A 13,675-nucleotide genomic window follows, 5' to 3' on the forward strand; every position below is an offset into this window, starting at 1 on the left:
GACCCCTCTTTTTAAAATGTAACTCCTTCCTTGCCTTATTTTCCTCCATCACATATATCACCATTTGACTTTCCATTCATTAGTCATAAATTTCTGAAGTAACTATCCATCACTTCCTTAGGGATAGAAGTTGTATGAAAGAAGAAAAATCATTTTGTTCATTTTTGTGTCTCGATAGTGCCTAGGACATGGTAGCACTCTATAAATATTTGTTGAATCGATGAATGTTGAATACACAATAAGGAAGCATATTCAAAGGCTTTCAGTTTTTTTAAACCATTAGGAGATAATAATTCTCAGACATTAAATTCAGTTTTCCAGTTGGAACATAGCATTGGCACATGAAAAACTGTTATGTGTTCATCTCACCTAGAAGAATCGTTAAACACATCTGCAGCTGTTAAACCAGGAGTACTGATGGAAATATTTGGAGCTGTCTCCATCTCAATTAACTTTTCCATCACACTTCATCTTACCTGCCCTGTTAGTGGTTGTTTCCCAAGAGGTAAAAACAGTGGGAGGAACTTAATAAATATTTACTGTATTAAAACATATATTTATTAGAATATTTATTAGAATATATATGTGTGCATGAATGCATACACATACATATTATGTATTACCCTACTGTATACAAAGCTTTTGGTCTTTAGAACCTCTTGATTCTTCATGAAGAAATACTCTCTCTTTCATCTTCAACTAAAACACAAAGCCAAATGCTCCAACCTTGTAAATTACCAAAGTATTAACCAAAGCCAGCTGCAATTTACAAACACCCCTTTTTGCACAGAGTCGGACAGGACTGAAGCAACTTAGCAGCAGCAGCAGCTTTTTATAAGAAGTCAGTTTGAGTATGTGTTCTCCATAAGTGTTGCATTGCACTTGATCTCTCTAGGTCATGCATCCATTTTTTATAGTTTACAATCTAACTTAATGAGGACTCCTATGGTTCAGTAATGCTTTCAACATTCTCTGAAGCTTGCACACACACACACACACACACACACACACACACACACGTATATTCATTTTAAAAATCCATTATGCTTACACAGCATGAGGTGACATAAAATAGGATTGAAGTTTTTTATTTTATTTATAAAAAATTACCTGTGATACTAATTAATTCCTTTAAATGGGTGTCAGTATAAAACCGTGAAGAAATGGGACAACACAAACATGGTACGATAGGAGACTCTGATTGTTATTTTTTTTAATTGGGGTATGGTTGCTTTATAATGCTGTGTTAGCCTCTGCTATACAATGAAGGGCATCAGCTATATGTGTACCTATATCCCTCCCTCTTGGACCTTCCTCCCACCTACCCCCATCCCACCCATCTAAGTCATCAGAGAGCTGAGCTCCCTGTGCTCTATGGTAGGTTCCCACTAGCTATCTATTCTAAAGACTCAACTTTGCTTAGAACACAACACAAGTCACTCTCTGGTGAAAGGCGCTTAGAGAAGCACATTAACTTCTGCAAGCATCCCAAGAGTTATTTTAGAACGGGAATATACACAGCTCAGGCCCTGGATATAAGCTGGCCAATTAACGTGGCTCTTAGGAAAGCTTACAGTGCTGGAGCAGCAATCAGGGGCCTTCACTGGGCCATAGTTACTTAGGTCCTGGTCTGATTCTTAGAAATCAACCCCAAATATAAATATCTATATATAAAGGCCTGTCCCTCTGTTGATATTTTGTTTTGTGTATTGAGCACATACCAAATCTGCGGCTGTCTCACAGGCATTTATACCCACTGTCCTGTTGTAATAGTCACAGAACCTCCTTTCACTCTTGAAAGTGTGCCTGCTTGGAAAGAAATGATCTGGTCCTCTTATTCAAACCCATCTGCGTCAAGTGAAAAGATTCCTTGTCTCTGGCAGTATCTATTCAGAGCCCCTTTGTAGACCACACCCTCAAGGAGATTCACTAAGAGGAAAGGCAGAGAAAGGCCTACAAACTGATTTATTTTTGATCACCTAAAGAGTACATCTTGCTGTTTGTAAACAATTTCAAAATTATGGTTTCATGTGTGTATATAAATGATTTTAAAATGTGAATAATTTTACCTTAAATTAGACCCTGCTTATATGAACCAAATGTGACTTCAATACTAAAAAAAAAAAAAAAAAAAATTACATGAATACCAGTTTTTTAAACCAGGGTTATTTTTTCCTTCTCTTTTCCCAAAATAAACCCACAGCCTCCAAAATACTGAAGGATTATTAAACAAAGGAGGAAATATCAGGAAATCGAGACCTGCTGTTTTTTTTCCCACTGACCTCAGCGTGCCACGGGAGGGACCACGTCCTTCTAAGATCACTGAGGCTGCTGCTCTGAGCCGTGGCCCAGGCTCGTCCAGTCACACACACAACTTCTCTGCTTTATCAGGTTGCTGTCTGAGTGCATGTGGGCGTTTACACAGCTTAAAAAGAGAGGCCCAAGGCTTAAATCACTGGATTATTAAAATAATGTGTTGCCAAGTCTTGCGTTAGGAAACCTAAACGCTAGCTCAACACAGAATTTTAAAGTTTGATTTATTTCACCACGCCCATAAAATGCATAAAATACAGTGTTTAATTTTCCCTTGCACTCTTTATATCTACAAGCATCTCTGCTGTGTGATGATAATTAGGGTCCATGAAATGAAAGCAGTCTGTTTCTGGGGCTATCTCTCTCTCCAGCACACCCTCCTCCTTCTCCCCTTATTCCCTCAGTTTCTCCAAAGAAATTGGACAGGAATCATCCAGGTCGATAGCAACTCCCATCCAGGTTCAAGGAACAAAATGGCTACGAACGTTGTACCTTCTGTGGGAGAAATCTGGTTTCAAGGGCAGAATCTGCTGCTCCCATCTGTTGAATCTTAGAGATGACCACGTGATTCTGGGTCATCCCTTCCCTCTCCTGATCCCCTCTCCCCTGTGACGTGAAGGGGGCTCACTTTGGAGGACTCGTATCTCTGGCACTCAAACACAAACTGCCACGCACGGGGCTCATCTGTCATTTACCAGGAAGTTCTCCCTTCCCTCCTTTTCCTTAAAGAAAACACGCCAACTTTGTATTTAGTTTGTATTGACTAAAATGAATATCAAAACATGGTTGGCCCAAGCTATGTTTAAAGTCTCTTGTGTTCACCTCTAAAATGTGCCTTGAATTCCTTTAATTCTTTCCTTCTAAAACTAGCCCCATCATCACAGCCACCATCCTCCTTTGCCTGGATACAACAGCTTGAGAACTGGTCTCCTCATTTTTACTCTCACCTTGCTGCACTCCCATTCTCCATGGGTAAGCCAGATACCAACAATCAGGTGACGCTAGTGGTAAAGAATCTGCCTGCCAATGCAGGAGATGCAAGAGACTCAAGTTCAATTCCTGGGTCAGGAAGACCCCTGGAGAAGGAAATGGCAATCTGCTCCAGTATTCTGGCATGGAAAAATTCCACGGACAGAGGAGCCTGGCCAGTTACAGTTCCTGAGGTCTCAGAGAGTCAGACATGACTGAGCGCTTGTCATTGGTCACCAGGGCCTAAAAGGTCCTGAAGGACTTGACCCTAGACCCCGACATTTCTAACCACTCCCTCCTTAGCTCACCCCTTCCAGGCAAGATGCACTGCAGAAGGGATAGGCTACCCACTCCAGTATTCTTGGGCTTCCCTTGTGGCTCAGCTGGTAAAGAATCTGCCTGCAATGCAGGAGACCTGGGTTCGATCCCTGGGTTGGAAGATCCCCTGAAGAAGGGAAAGGCTATCCACTCCAGTATTCTGGCCCGGAGAATTCCATGGACTGTATAGTCCGTTGGGTTGCAAAGAGGACTGAGCGAGTTTCACTTTCACTGTATAGTCCATGGGGTCACAAAGAGTCCAACACAACTGAGTGACTTTTCACTTTCTAGGCAAGGAGGCCTTTTTAAGTTCATGAACCAACCCCAGCTCAGCCTGCCCAGAGTCTCTGCAGCAGCTGCTCCTGCCGCTGATCTTTGCAGAGTTGACATTCAGGTCTCAGCTCTAATATCACCCTTTAGGGATGCTTCCAAAGATCATTGTACCTAGAGTTGTCCTTTGTACTTTCCCACAGTAACTCCTTTTTTTTTTTTTAATCACATTACCTCCATATTATTATCGAGAGAGTGGAAGTTTTAAAAATATGCCAAATTCCCAAGGCCAGGTGCAAAAGGAGAAAGGCCATGGTCCTTAGCTTCCTGAGTCCTTCTCAGTTTGAAGAAGGCTCAGTTGACTTGACAGCTTGTCACCAGCAAAGTCGTGGGAGCTACAGAAGAAAGAGGGTTTCTTCTGGAAGAGGGGGAACAAAGGGCTGACAGACTGTCCTCCTCACTCTGTTGGGGGGCTTGGTCTGTCTCCCTGGAGGAGTAATCAGACTTTTTGGAGATGATCCCAAGGGAGAGAGGCTGGCCCTTGGGTTGGACAGGGCCTCCTGCAGAGCTGCACGGGCAGCTGGTTAGGGGCACTTCTAGGGGAACAGGGACCCACGGGAGGATGAGGGATGTCTCACTGTGTGCTGAGTGAAGACGCTCTTTGTGCGTCCTCCTAACTATGAAAGATCACCAGTGGCCCCAGGGCTTTACCCTCTTATATTGGTGCTCCTGGAAATGTGACTTGGAAGCTTCTCCCATCAAGGGATGGAAGCTTGACCTTAACTCATTTTGGCCAATAGAATGTGGTTGAAGTGATGAAGGCCAATTCTGGGCTTAAGCTCAAGAGACCCTGTAGTTTCCACTTGGTCCTGAATTCCTGTGACCTCCTGGATCAGCTAGCTCATTGGGGGATGAGAAGGCATGTAGAGAAGAGATGACTTGTGCCAGCTGAATCACCAACTACCAGCAAATCTTCTTCAGATCTGCCTGATAATACCATTTGTGTCAGCTACCATGTGACTGTCATTTTAACAGAAACCACTTGTCATGGTCTTCGTAGACCAGAACCTGGGGACTGGAGTCGATGAGAAGAGGGACACAGGGTACCCAAGTCTTGAGTGAAACAAGGGTACTTTATTTGCATAAATGCATGCTTATATATCTTCAATAAAATGATGACTCAGCCATTAAAAAGAATGAAATTTCACCAGTTGCAACAAAATGGATAGTCCTTTAAGTACAAGGTACCTGAAGAGAGTCACTGAAGGGACTCACTGAAGGGAATCCAAACAGGTGCCCTTTCCCATGATCTCAGTCCTGAGAACTCATGCAGCTCTGCTCATTCCTGTTTTCCAGGACCTGATAAGGAACAGAGAGTCCTTGAGAAACAGCACACAAAGGAAGAAAACATATTGGATCCTTTAAAGTTGAACGTCCCTGGACAACCATTGACATGAAACTGACATTGATGGAGAAAACAGACCCTTCCTCTACTTCAGATGGCACCTGCCTCCTTGTGAACCAACATCTCCATTGTTGGGATCAAAATGCAGAACCAGCTGAGCCGTGACCTCAGCTAGGGACAAGATTAGAACAAGCACATCTATCTGGCAGCCCATGCAAGCAAGTCTTTAGATAAAAGAGAGTAGGTTTTAATATGGCTATCAAAACACTAAAATTTATTGTGAGGACTTTATAAAAATAAAGAATGGTTCTGCACAGGAAAAGAAAAAAATATTCTGTAGAGTTTAACACCTGAAGTTCTTAAAAATAAGTATGGATTTATGAACTATCATTATTTCCTTCACTAGCTATGTTTTATGACTTCTCATAATTACTTGAAAGGGACTTTATAAACATAGAAGTTTATATTTAAGATGGATAAAAGTGGGTTTATGGTAAAATAATTTGACAGCAAGAATGTTCTTGAGTATCAGAAAAGTAGGTAAATCTGTCACCTTTGATAGAGAACAGAGTCTAGTCAAATTTATCTTACCTTGCCTTAGTTCACTAGTACTTTGCCTAGTTCAGTATCTTGGAATTTCTTTTTCAAGTCAACAGAGACGAAAGCGTGTTGCAACACAGCATCTGAATGCATAAAATAATTTTAGGACCGACTGTCTCGTTCATGGTTTTATCTTAATTGCAATTGATTCCAGTCTTAAAACAGAGACGTGTAGGTTTACTTCAAGTCATCTTGTAAGGGGATTATGTTGTCGCCATGTACCTTTGAGGCCCCTGCCTGGTCTTGCATTCCCTGTTAGCCATCTGTTAGGTAGCTCTTTAAGTTTTATAAACAGTTTGGAAAACTAAAATCATGGCATCCGGTCCCATCACTTCATTGCAGGTAGACAGGGAAACAATGGAAACAGTGAGACACAGTTTTTTTAGGCTCCAAAATCACTGCAGATGGTGACTGTAGCCATGAAATTAAAAGACACTTGCTCCTTGGAAGAAAAGTTATGACCAACCTAGACAGCATATTAAAAAGAAAAGACATTACTTTGCTGACAAAGGTCTGTCTGGTCAAGGCTATGATTTTTCCAGTGGTCATGTAGGGATGTGAAAGTTGGACTGTGAAGAAAGCTGAGCACCGAATAATTGATGCTTTTGAACTGTGGTGTTGGAGAAGACTCCTGAGAGTCCCTTGGGCTGCAATGAGATCCAACCAATCCATCCTAAAGGAAATCAGTCCTAAATATTCATTGGAAGGACTGATGCTGAAGCTGAAACTCCAGTACTTTGGCCACCTGATGTGAAGAACTGACTCATTGGAAAGGACTCTGATGCTGGGAAAAATTGAAGGCAGGAGGAGAAGGGGACGACAGAGGATGAGATGGTTGGATGACATTACTGACTCAATGGACATGAGTTTGAGCAGGCTCTGGGAGTTGGTGATGGACAGGGAAACCTGGTGTGCTGCAGTGGATGAGGTCACAAAGAGTCAGGCATGACTGAGCAACTGAACTGGCTGAACTAAACAGGCATTTTCAGAAAAAAAGTTGCCAGAGCACAGAGGCTGAGAGCTTGGGCTGTAGATTGAGACAGACTTAGGTACAAATCCTGGCTCTGTCAGGGCTTGGTTCAGAGTCAGTCCTAAGCTGTAAAAACTGGGCAACAGGATTTTCAAAGGATTTAAAAAAAATAAAATATGTGAATCACTTCCTAGTACATGGTGATATTTTAAGTGATTCCATGCGAATCATAAAATGAGCTAAATAAATTGAGTTGAAAATAAATGTTCTAGAAAGAGGTTACAGTGAAAATAATCACAATTTTATAGATATTAACTTGACATAATGTTCTAGCTAACTAATAATTTTATGATGTACCAAGTTTGATTTTTTTTTCAGATGTTGTATATAGGATTGGCTATTTTAAAGCATTCAGGAGTTAGAACAAAGTTTAATTAGAGGTCATTTGCATGTTTTAAGAATAATAATGAGTGTTCTCATTTTCAATAATGAAAATTTCCCTGAGGTGTCGAAAAGGAGTGAAGAGGACACAGGATGAAGACATTTTCAACTAATAAGAACCTGTTGGGTTGATATGTTGCTGTACTCAGAGTCTCTGTGCTTGGAGTCTTTACACATGAAAACAAGTTATTCTGTAATTATTGCTATTTTTTAAGACATCCATTTTTAAAAAAATTATTCATTTTTTTAGTTGTTCTGGGTCTTTGTTGCTGCACACGGGCTTTCACTCGTTGTGGGAAGTGGAGGATACTCTTTACTGAAGTTCGTGGGCTTCTTATTGTAGTGGCTTCTCTCGTGCGAAGCGTGGGCTCCAGGTGCACAGGCTCAGCAGTTGCTTCAGTGCACATGAAATCTTCCCAGACCAGGGATTGAACCCATGTCCCCTGCATTGGCAGGCAGCCTCCCAACCACTGTACCACCTGGGAAGTCCCTCCTACAATTATTTGTCAATGTGGTAATTTAATTCTCTTAGACATAAGTACCAAATGAATCACCATTTTCCCATACCAACTTGGAGAGTCAGCCTATATCAATTTTCATTAAAAAATTGTATGCAGATGACACCACCCTTATGGCAGAAAGTGAAGAGGAACTAATAAGCCTCTTGATGAAAGTGAAAGACAAGAGTGAAAAAGTTGCCTTAAAGCTCAACATTCAGAAAACTAAGATCATGGCATCTGGTCCCATCACTTCATGGGAAATAGATGGGGAAACAGTGGAAACAGTGTCAGAATTTATTTTGGGGGGCTCCAAAATCACTGCAGATGGTTATTGCAGCCATGAAATTAAAAGACACTTACTCCTTAGAAGGAAAGTTATGACCAACCTAGATAGCATATTAAAAAGCAGAGACACTACTTTGCCAACAAAGGTCCATCTAGTCAAGGCTATGGTTTTTCCAGTGGTCATGTATGGATGCGAGAGTTGGACTGTGAAGAAAGCTGAGCACCAAAGAATTGATGCTTTTGAACTGTGGTGTTGGAGAAGACTCTTGAGAGTCCCTTGGACTGCAAGGAGATCCAACCAGTCCATTCTGAAGGAGATCAGTCCTGGGTGTTCATTGGAAGGACTGATGCTAAAGCTGAAACTCCAATACTTTGGCCACCTCACGTGAAGAGTTGACTCAATGGAAAAGACCCTGATGCTGGGAGGGATTAGGGGAAGGAGGAGAAGGGAATGACAGAGGATGAGATGGCTGGATGGCATCACCGACTCGATGGACATGAGTCTGAGTGAACTCCGGGAGTTGGTGATGGACAGGGAGGCCTGGCGTGCTGTGATTCATGGGGTTGCAAAGAGTCGGATATGACTGAGCAACTGAACTGAACTGATCTGACGCTTTCAGTTACTTAACCTCCACAGGCCCCATTTCGACAAATAATTGAAGATTATATGAAGGAAAAATAATTTACTGTATTAAATGCTGTAGGTATTAGTAAAAAGAAGACACAGTCCCAGCCCTCAAGGAATTTACGATTAAGTTGGGACCAAATACAGAAAAGTGTGTGAAACGAAGTGTCAAGTAGAGTGTAATTGTGTGTGTGTGTGTGTGTGTGTGTTGTTTTTCAGTTGTGTCTGACTCTTTGTGAACCTGTAGCCCACCAGGTTCCTCTGTTCATGGGATTTCTCAGGCAAGAATACCAGAGCAAGTTGCCATTTCCTCCTCCAGGAGATCTTTCTGACCCAGGGATTGATCCCACAGCTCTTCAGTCTCCTGTGTTGGCAGGCAGATTCTTCACCACTGTGCCACCTAGGAAGCCAGGGTGTCTTAAAAAGTGCAAATTGTACTCTGCTGTATAGGGGTAGGGGAGGGTCTGTTTGGTGGGGAGAGGTTAGGGAAGGAACTATATTATAGAACAACCTCAAATAAGCAGGATTCCAACAGCCCCCTGGCGTTTTGGTAGGCTGCCGAAACTAGAGACAGTGAGAAAGCATTGGCTATTCATTCTGTGGTCACATGTGATCAGGTTGGGCATCATGTGCATTTAAGGGAACTGAGGTAAGAAGGTGGAGGTTACACTGTCGATGGCCTTGAATTTCAGGGAAAGTTCAGTAGGAAACAAGACAATTCACGTCCTTCATCTGCAAAGGAGAGAAATGAGCTTGTTCTCTGTTGGTTCTTTCTACAAATCTTTATTACAGAAATAGTTACATCCTTTCACATATAATTATTTATTACATCCTTTCACATATAATTATTTACTGACAATGCCTCTTCCAGCACTGGGATGCTGGGATGACTCGCCAGTATATTTACTGCGAAGGACAAAAAATGGATGTACAGTTGACCCTTGAACCACGTGTGTGGGGGTGGAGTGTGGGAGGGTTAGGGGTGCTGAACCTCCTTTCTGCAGAAAATCTGCATATAACTCTACAGTCAGTCTGCCAAATCTCTGGTTCTGTGACCACAAATTCAACCAACTATGGGATTCTGTAGTACTGTAGTATGTATTTGGTGAAAAAAATCCATGTGTAAGTAGACCCATGCAGTTAAAAAACCCCATTGTTCAAGGGTCAACTGTATTTTGTTCATTGAAATCTTTTGACTCTGATGCTTCCACATGTGACCACAGTTTCCCCTTCCTTTAAACTCCCCCATATTTTAGATCTACTTTGCTCATTACATGCTATATTTTTATTTCATATTGTCACTATGTACATATACATCTTCCCTTTCTTACCCAATGTTCAACCCCAGGAAGTGGGGCTCATATCCAACCTATCTTTGTATATTCTACAGTGCTTAGCTTAAGAGGGGTTCAAACATACATGTTGAATGGAGACATGGTTTAATTAATATTTGCTTCCTAGTCAAATCACTAGGCTAAGTGTAAGAAAATTTCTCAGTTCTCTTAACCCCATCACTTTGTTAATTTGTCGGCGATATATAAAACACCACTTTGTTCGTGTTTGTTGTATTTTTTATTACAACAGTAATACAGGTTCACTGTAGAAAATTACAGATAAGCAAAAGGAAGAAATCAGAATCTCCCATAATCCTAACCTAGAAGTAACCACAGCTACTATTTCAGAGGAGTTTGTGAGGCAGAGTTGATGCGCAATTTTTAAAGCATTTAATACAAGTGGCTAATTTGCCCTTTTGAAAGGGCAACTATATTGTGTCCCCACTTTTGGTGTTGAGAATACTAATCCTGTCAAAATGCTGCTGCTAAGTCACTTCAGTTGTGTCCGACTCTGTGCGACCCCATAGACGGCAGCCCACCAGGCTCCCCTGTCCCTGGGATTCTCCAGGCAAGAACACTGGAGTGGGTTGCCATTTCCTTCTCCAATGCATGAAAGTGAAAAGTGAAAGTGAAGTGCTCAGTTGTGCCCAACTCTTAGCGACCTCATGTACTACAGCCTACCAGGCTCCTCCGTCTGTGGGATTTTCCAGGCAAGAGTATTGGAGTGGGGTGCCATTGCCTTCTCCGTGTCAAAATGAGGGGAGCAAAAATCACTCCTGTATTGATGTACATTTCTTTTGCATAGTAATTCAGTTGAATAATTTTTCATGTGTTCACTGACCATTTGTATTTCCTTTGTGAATTGTCTCTTCATAATTTTTTTTTTTTTTTGCCTATTTTTTATTGGGATTCCCTCTCTCTCTCTCTTTAAAAAAATTTTATTTTGAGAGCCGGGTGTGTATTAATAAACATTTTCTCCAGTCAGGCGTTTGTCTTTTAACATATTTCCTTTCAGCGTCACCGATCCCTAGGAAGAGGGTCTAATAAACCAAGTGAAAGTCAGACCCGTGATCACCTCTTCCTCTCATTTCTAAGTTGAGTCAATGTCAGGAGCTAAACATCTTCCAGGAACGGAAGCAAACATAGCAACCACCAGTGGAATATTATTTTCTCTATGAGGACATTTTCTGAAACAATGATAAAAATAGCATTGAAAAAATTTTAAATGCCCTATATTTTGCTGTTTACTAAAAATTTTGAACTAATCCGACTACTTTCTTTTCACCCTTATTTGTATGATATGAATATCATATATAGTACTGGCTTTAAAAGGAATAGAAAGGGAAGTACAGACTCTCGGTGACAAGTTAGAGTTGGTAATTACAGCTGACAGTGACGTCTGTCCCTCCTCTACGGACGCATTGAAGAATTCCATGGGGTCGGTAGAGGAGTCATGTATGGCTGGGGCACTCCATTCAATAGAAAATGAACACACTTATGGTGTGGTAACTAAGAAATTAGCTGGGGCAATACTGAAATTCTTCTTAGAAAATGGAAACCATAAAAGGGGAGAAAAGCGAAAGAAATTACAAAAGGGAAAAAGCAAAGCAACATGGCTGGGAGTATAGAAGTACACAGAAACGAAGAAAAGGAAAAAGAAATAGCCATGAGAAAACAGAAGTGATTGATAAGCAAGGCTTAGAAAACACATAATCTTTACATTTATTATGGGGCAATCATCAAAATGTAGTTCAGTGTTAAATTGTTTAATTTACGTAGGTGGGGAATTAAAAATATGGAACTTTAAAAAAATGCATTTCAAATGAATTTAGCTCTCTTAAGGCATAAAAATACTGGTTTAAACGTGTCTCCCATGGGCCACAAATGTTGAAAACAGTTTGTTTTTGAAATCTTTAAAAAAGTTTTTGTCACACATGCATACAGCTAAACTGGGGGTTAGAAATCCCGCAAGCTGTTTGCAGGAATTCAAAGTGCTGTCAGATTCTCCTATTATTTTCAGATGTTCCTTCGCCAGCGGTAGCTTCAGAACCAAATGGGAAAACTGATAGTTTATAACTGTATTGGGGTTAGATAAATAAAAGGTGCCTGGTTAAGGGATCTTTTGACTTGAAGTCACTTTAAAATTCAGTGAAAAGAATTGGATAAAAGACCTAAACCTAGGGATATAATAGTGTGTGATCACAAAATACAGCCCAGAGTCAAACACTTGCCTGAAAAAAAAAAAAACAAAAAACCTAGGAGGATTTATTGACCTGGGGATGCTGGCATATCTAGGGACAAAGGAAGCAACAGATAATCATTTTTAATTGTATTTATTTTTCACTTTTTTCAAAACTCTTACTTAGTTCAATACTTTGAGTAGGAAAATGAGAAATTCGAGATAGAAGCAAAAATGTAAGTTTGGCTAGTTTTAAAACCTCTTAAAGGTTATTAAATTATTAAAATATTTATGAAAATAATGCTAACATGAAGCTGATTTACTTGTATTAAAGAACAACTTAGAGGCAAATTTTCAAGCTTCCTGTTAAGTAGCCTTAAAGCCTTATTTAAAAAATAGTACTAATTAAATGTAAATGTAAAGTTAATAGTCTATGGGAGAAATAAAACCTGGATGCTTTTATTTCAATTAAAAAGTAAAGTACAATTGCTTTGGGAGAAAAAAATAGTCAAAGAGGGGTAATACTATTTAAAAACTTAAGAGACAGGTCACCACAAGTCTAAGGCAGGTCTGGGACTCCTGCGTTTTCGGGTGGCCATCTGAGTAGTGACTCATGCAGCAGCCTCCCTCCTTGGCCTCTTTCCACAGTGAACCAGAAGCCAGTGATGAAAATCACAGGAAAGCAAAACATCAGGAGCTTTCAAGTTCTGACATAGGAACATGGTTTGCATCATTAGGGATGCCAGACTAAAACTTGCAGCAGGGGTTTTGGTCAGGATGAGAGACAGGTTTAAAAACTACTAGCTGACTCTTCATAGTTGCACTTCAATGAAATGGAAAGGAGCTATCTTCTAAAATTTTTTTTAACATTTAATTTTTTTCCCCCAGCCTGATTTAATTTCCTGACCTGTGAACCCAGACATTTACAAAACCTATTGCTATGGTTTTAAAATAACTTTTAACTTTAATGATTTTCACCATTATGGATCAATACTACAATTTATTCTATTTTGTCAACTGCGGCAATACTGAACATTAAACCAATTTATCTGTTTTCTAATGCCTGACTTTTCTGAATTCGATAGTGGTTTAACTTTTCTTTCAAATACACATATATGTACATACAATACATATGTATACCTACTATATATATATATATATATTCTCTCTCTCTCTATATATATATACACACACTCTACATACATGCCCCTACACTGAATATGCTAAAAAGTGTCACCTTCACATGTTATAAGGGGCCCCAAAGAGTTCAGGATTTGTAGCGCCTATCTATAGAAAGATACAATATTTAAAATCACAAAATACTTCTGTGGAGTCTGAGACAAAAGCACACAACTCTGTACATCCAAGCATGATCGGAACAGCCTCTCTTGATTAACTTTATCTAAACTGATATAACAGCACAAAATGAAACAGAAATGATGTCCCTTCACAGTCCATCTGTTAAA

Source organism: Bos indicus x Bos taurus, chromosome 9 (genome assembly GCF_003369695.1).
Source record: "Bos indicus x Bos taurus breed Angus x Brahman F1 hybrid chromosome 9, Bos_hybrid_MaternalHap_v2.0, whole genome shotgun sequence".
In the NCBI taxonomy this organism is placed as follows: Eukaryota; Metazoa; Chordata; class Mammalia; order Artiodactyla; family Bovidae; genus Bos; species Bos indicus x Bos taurus.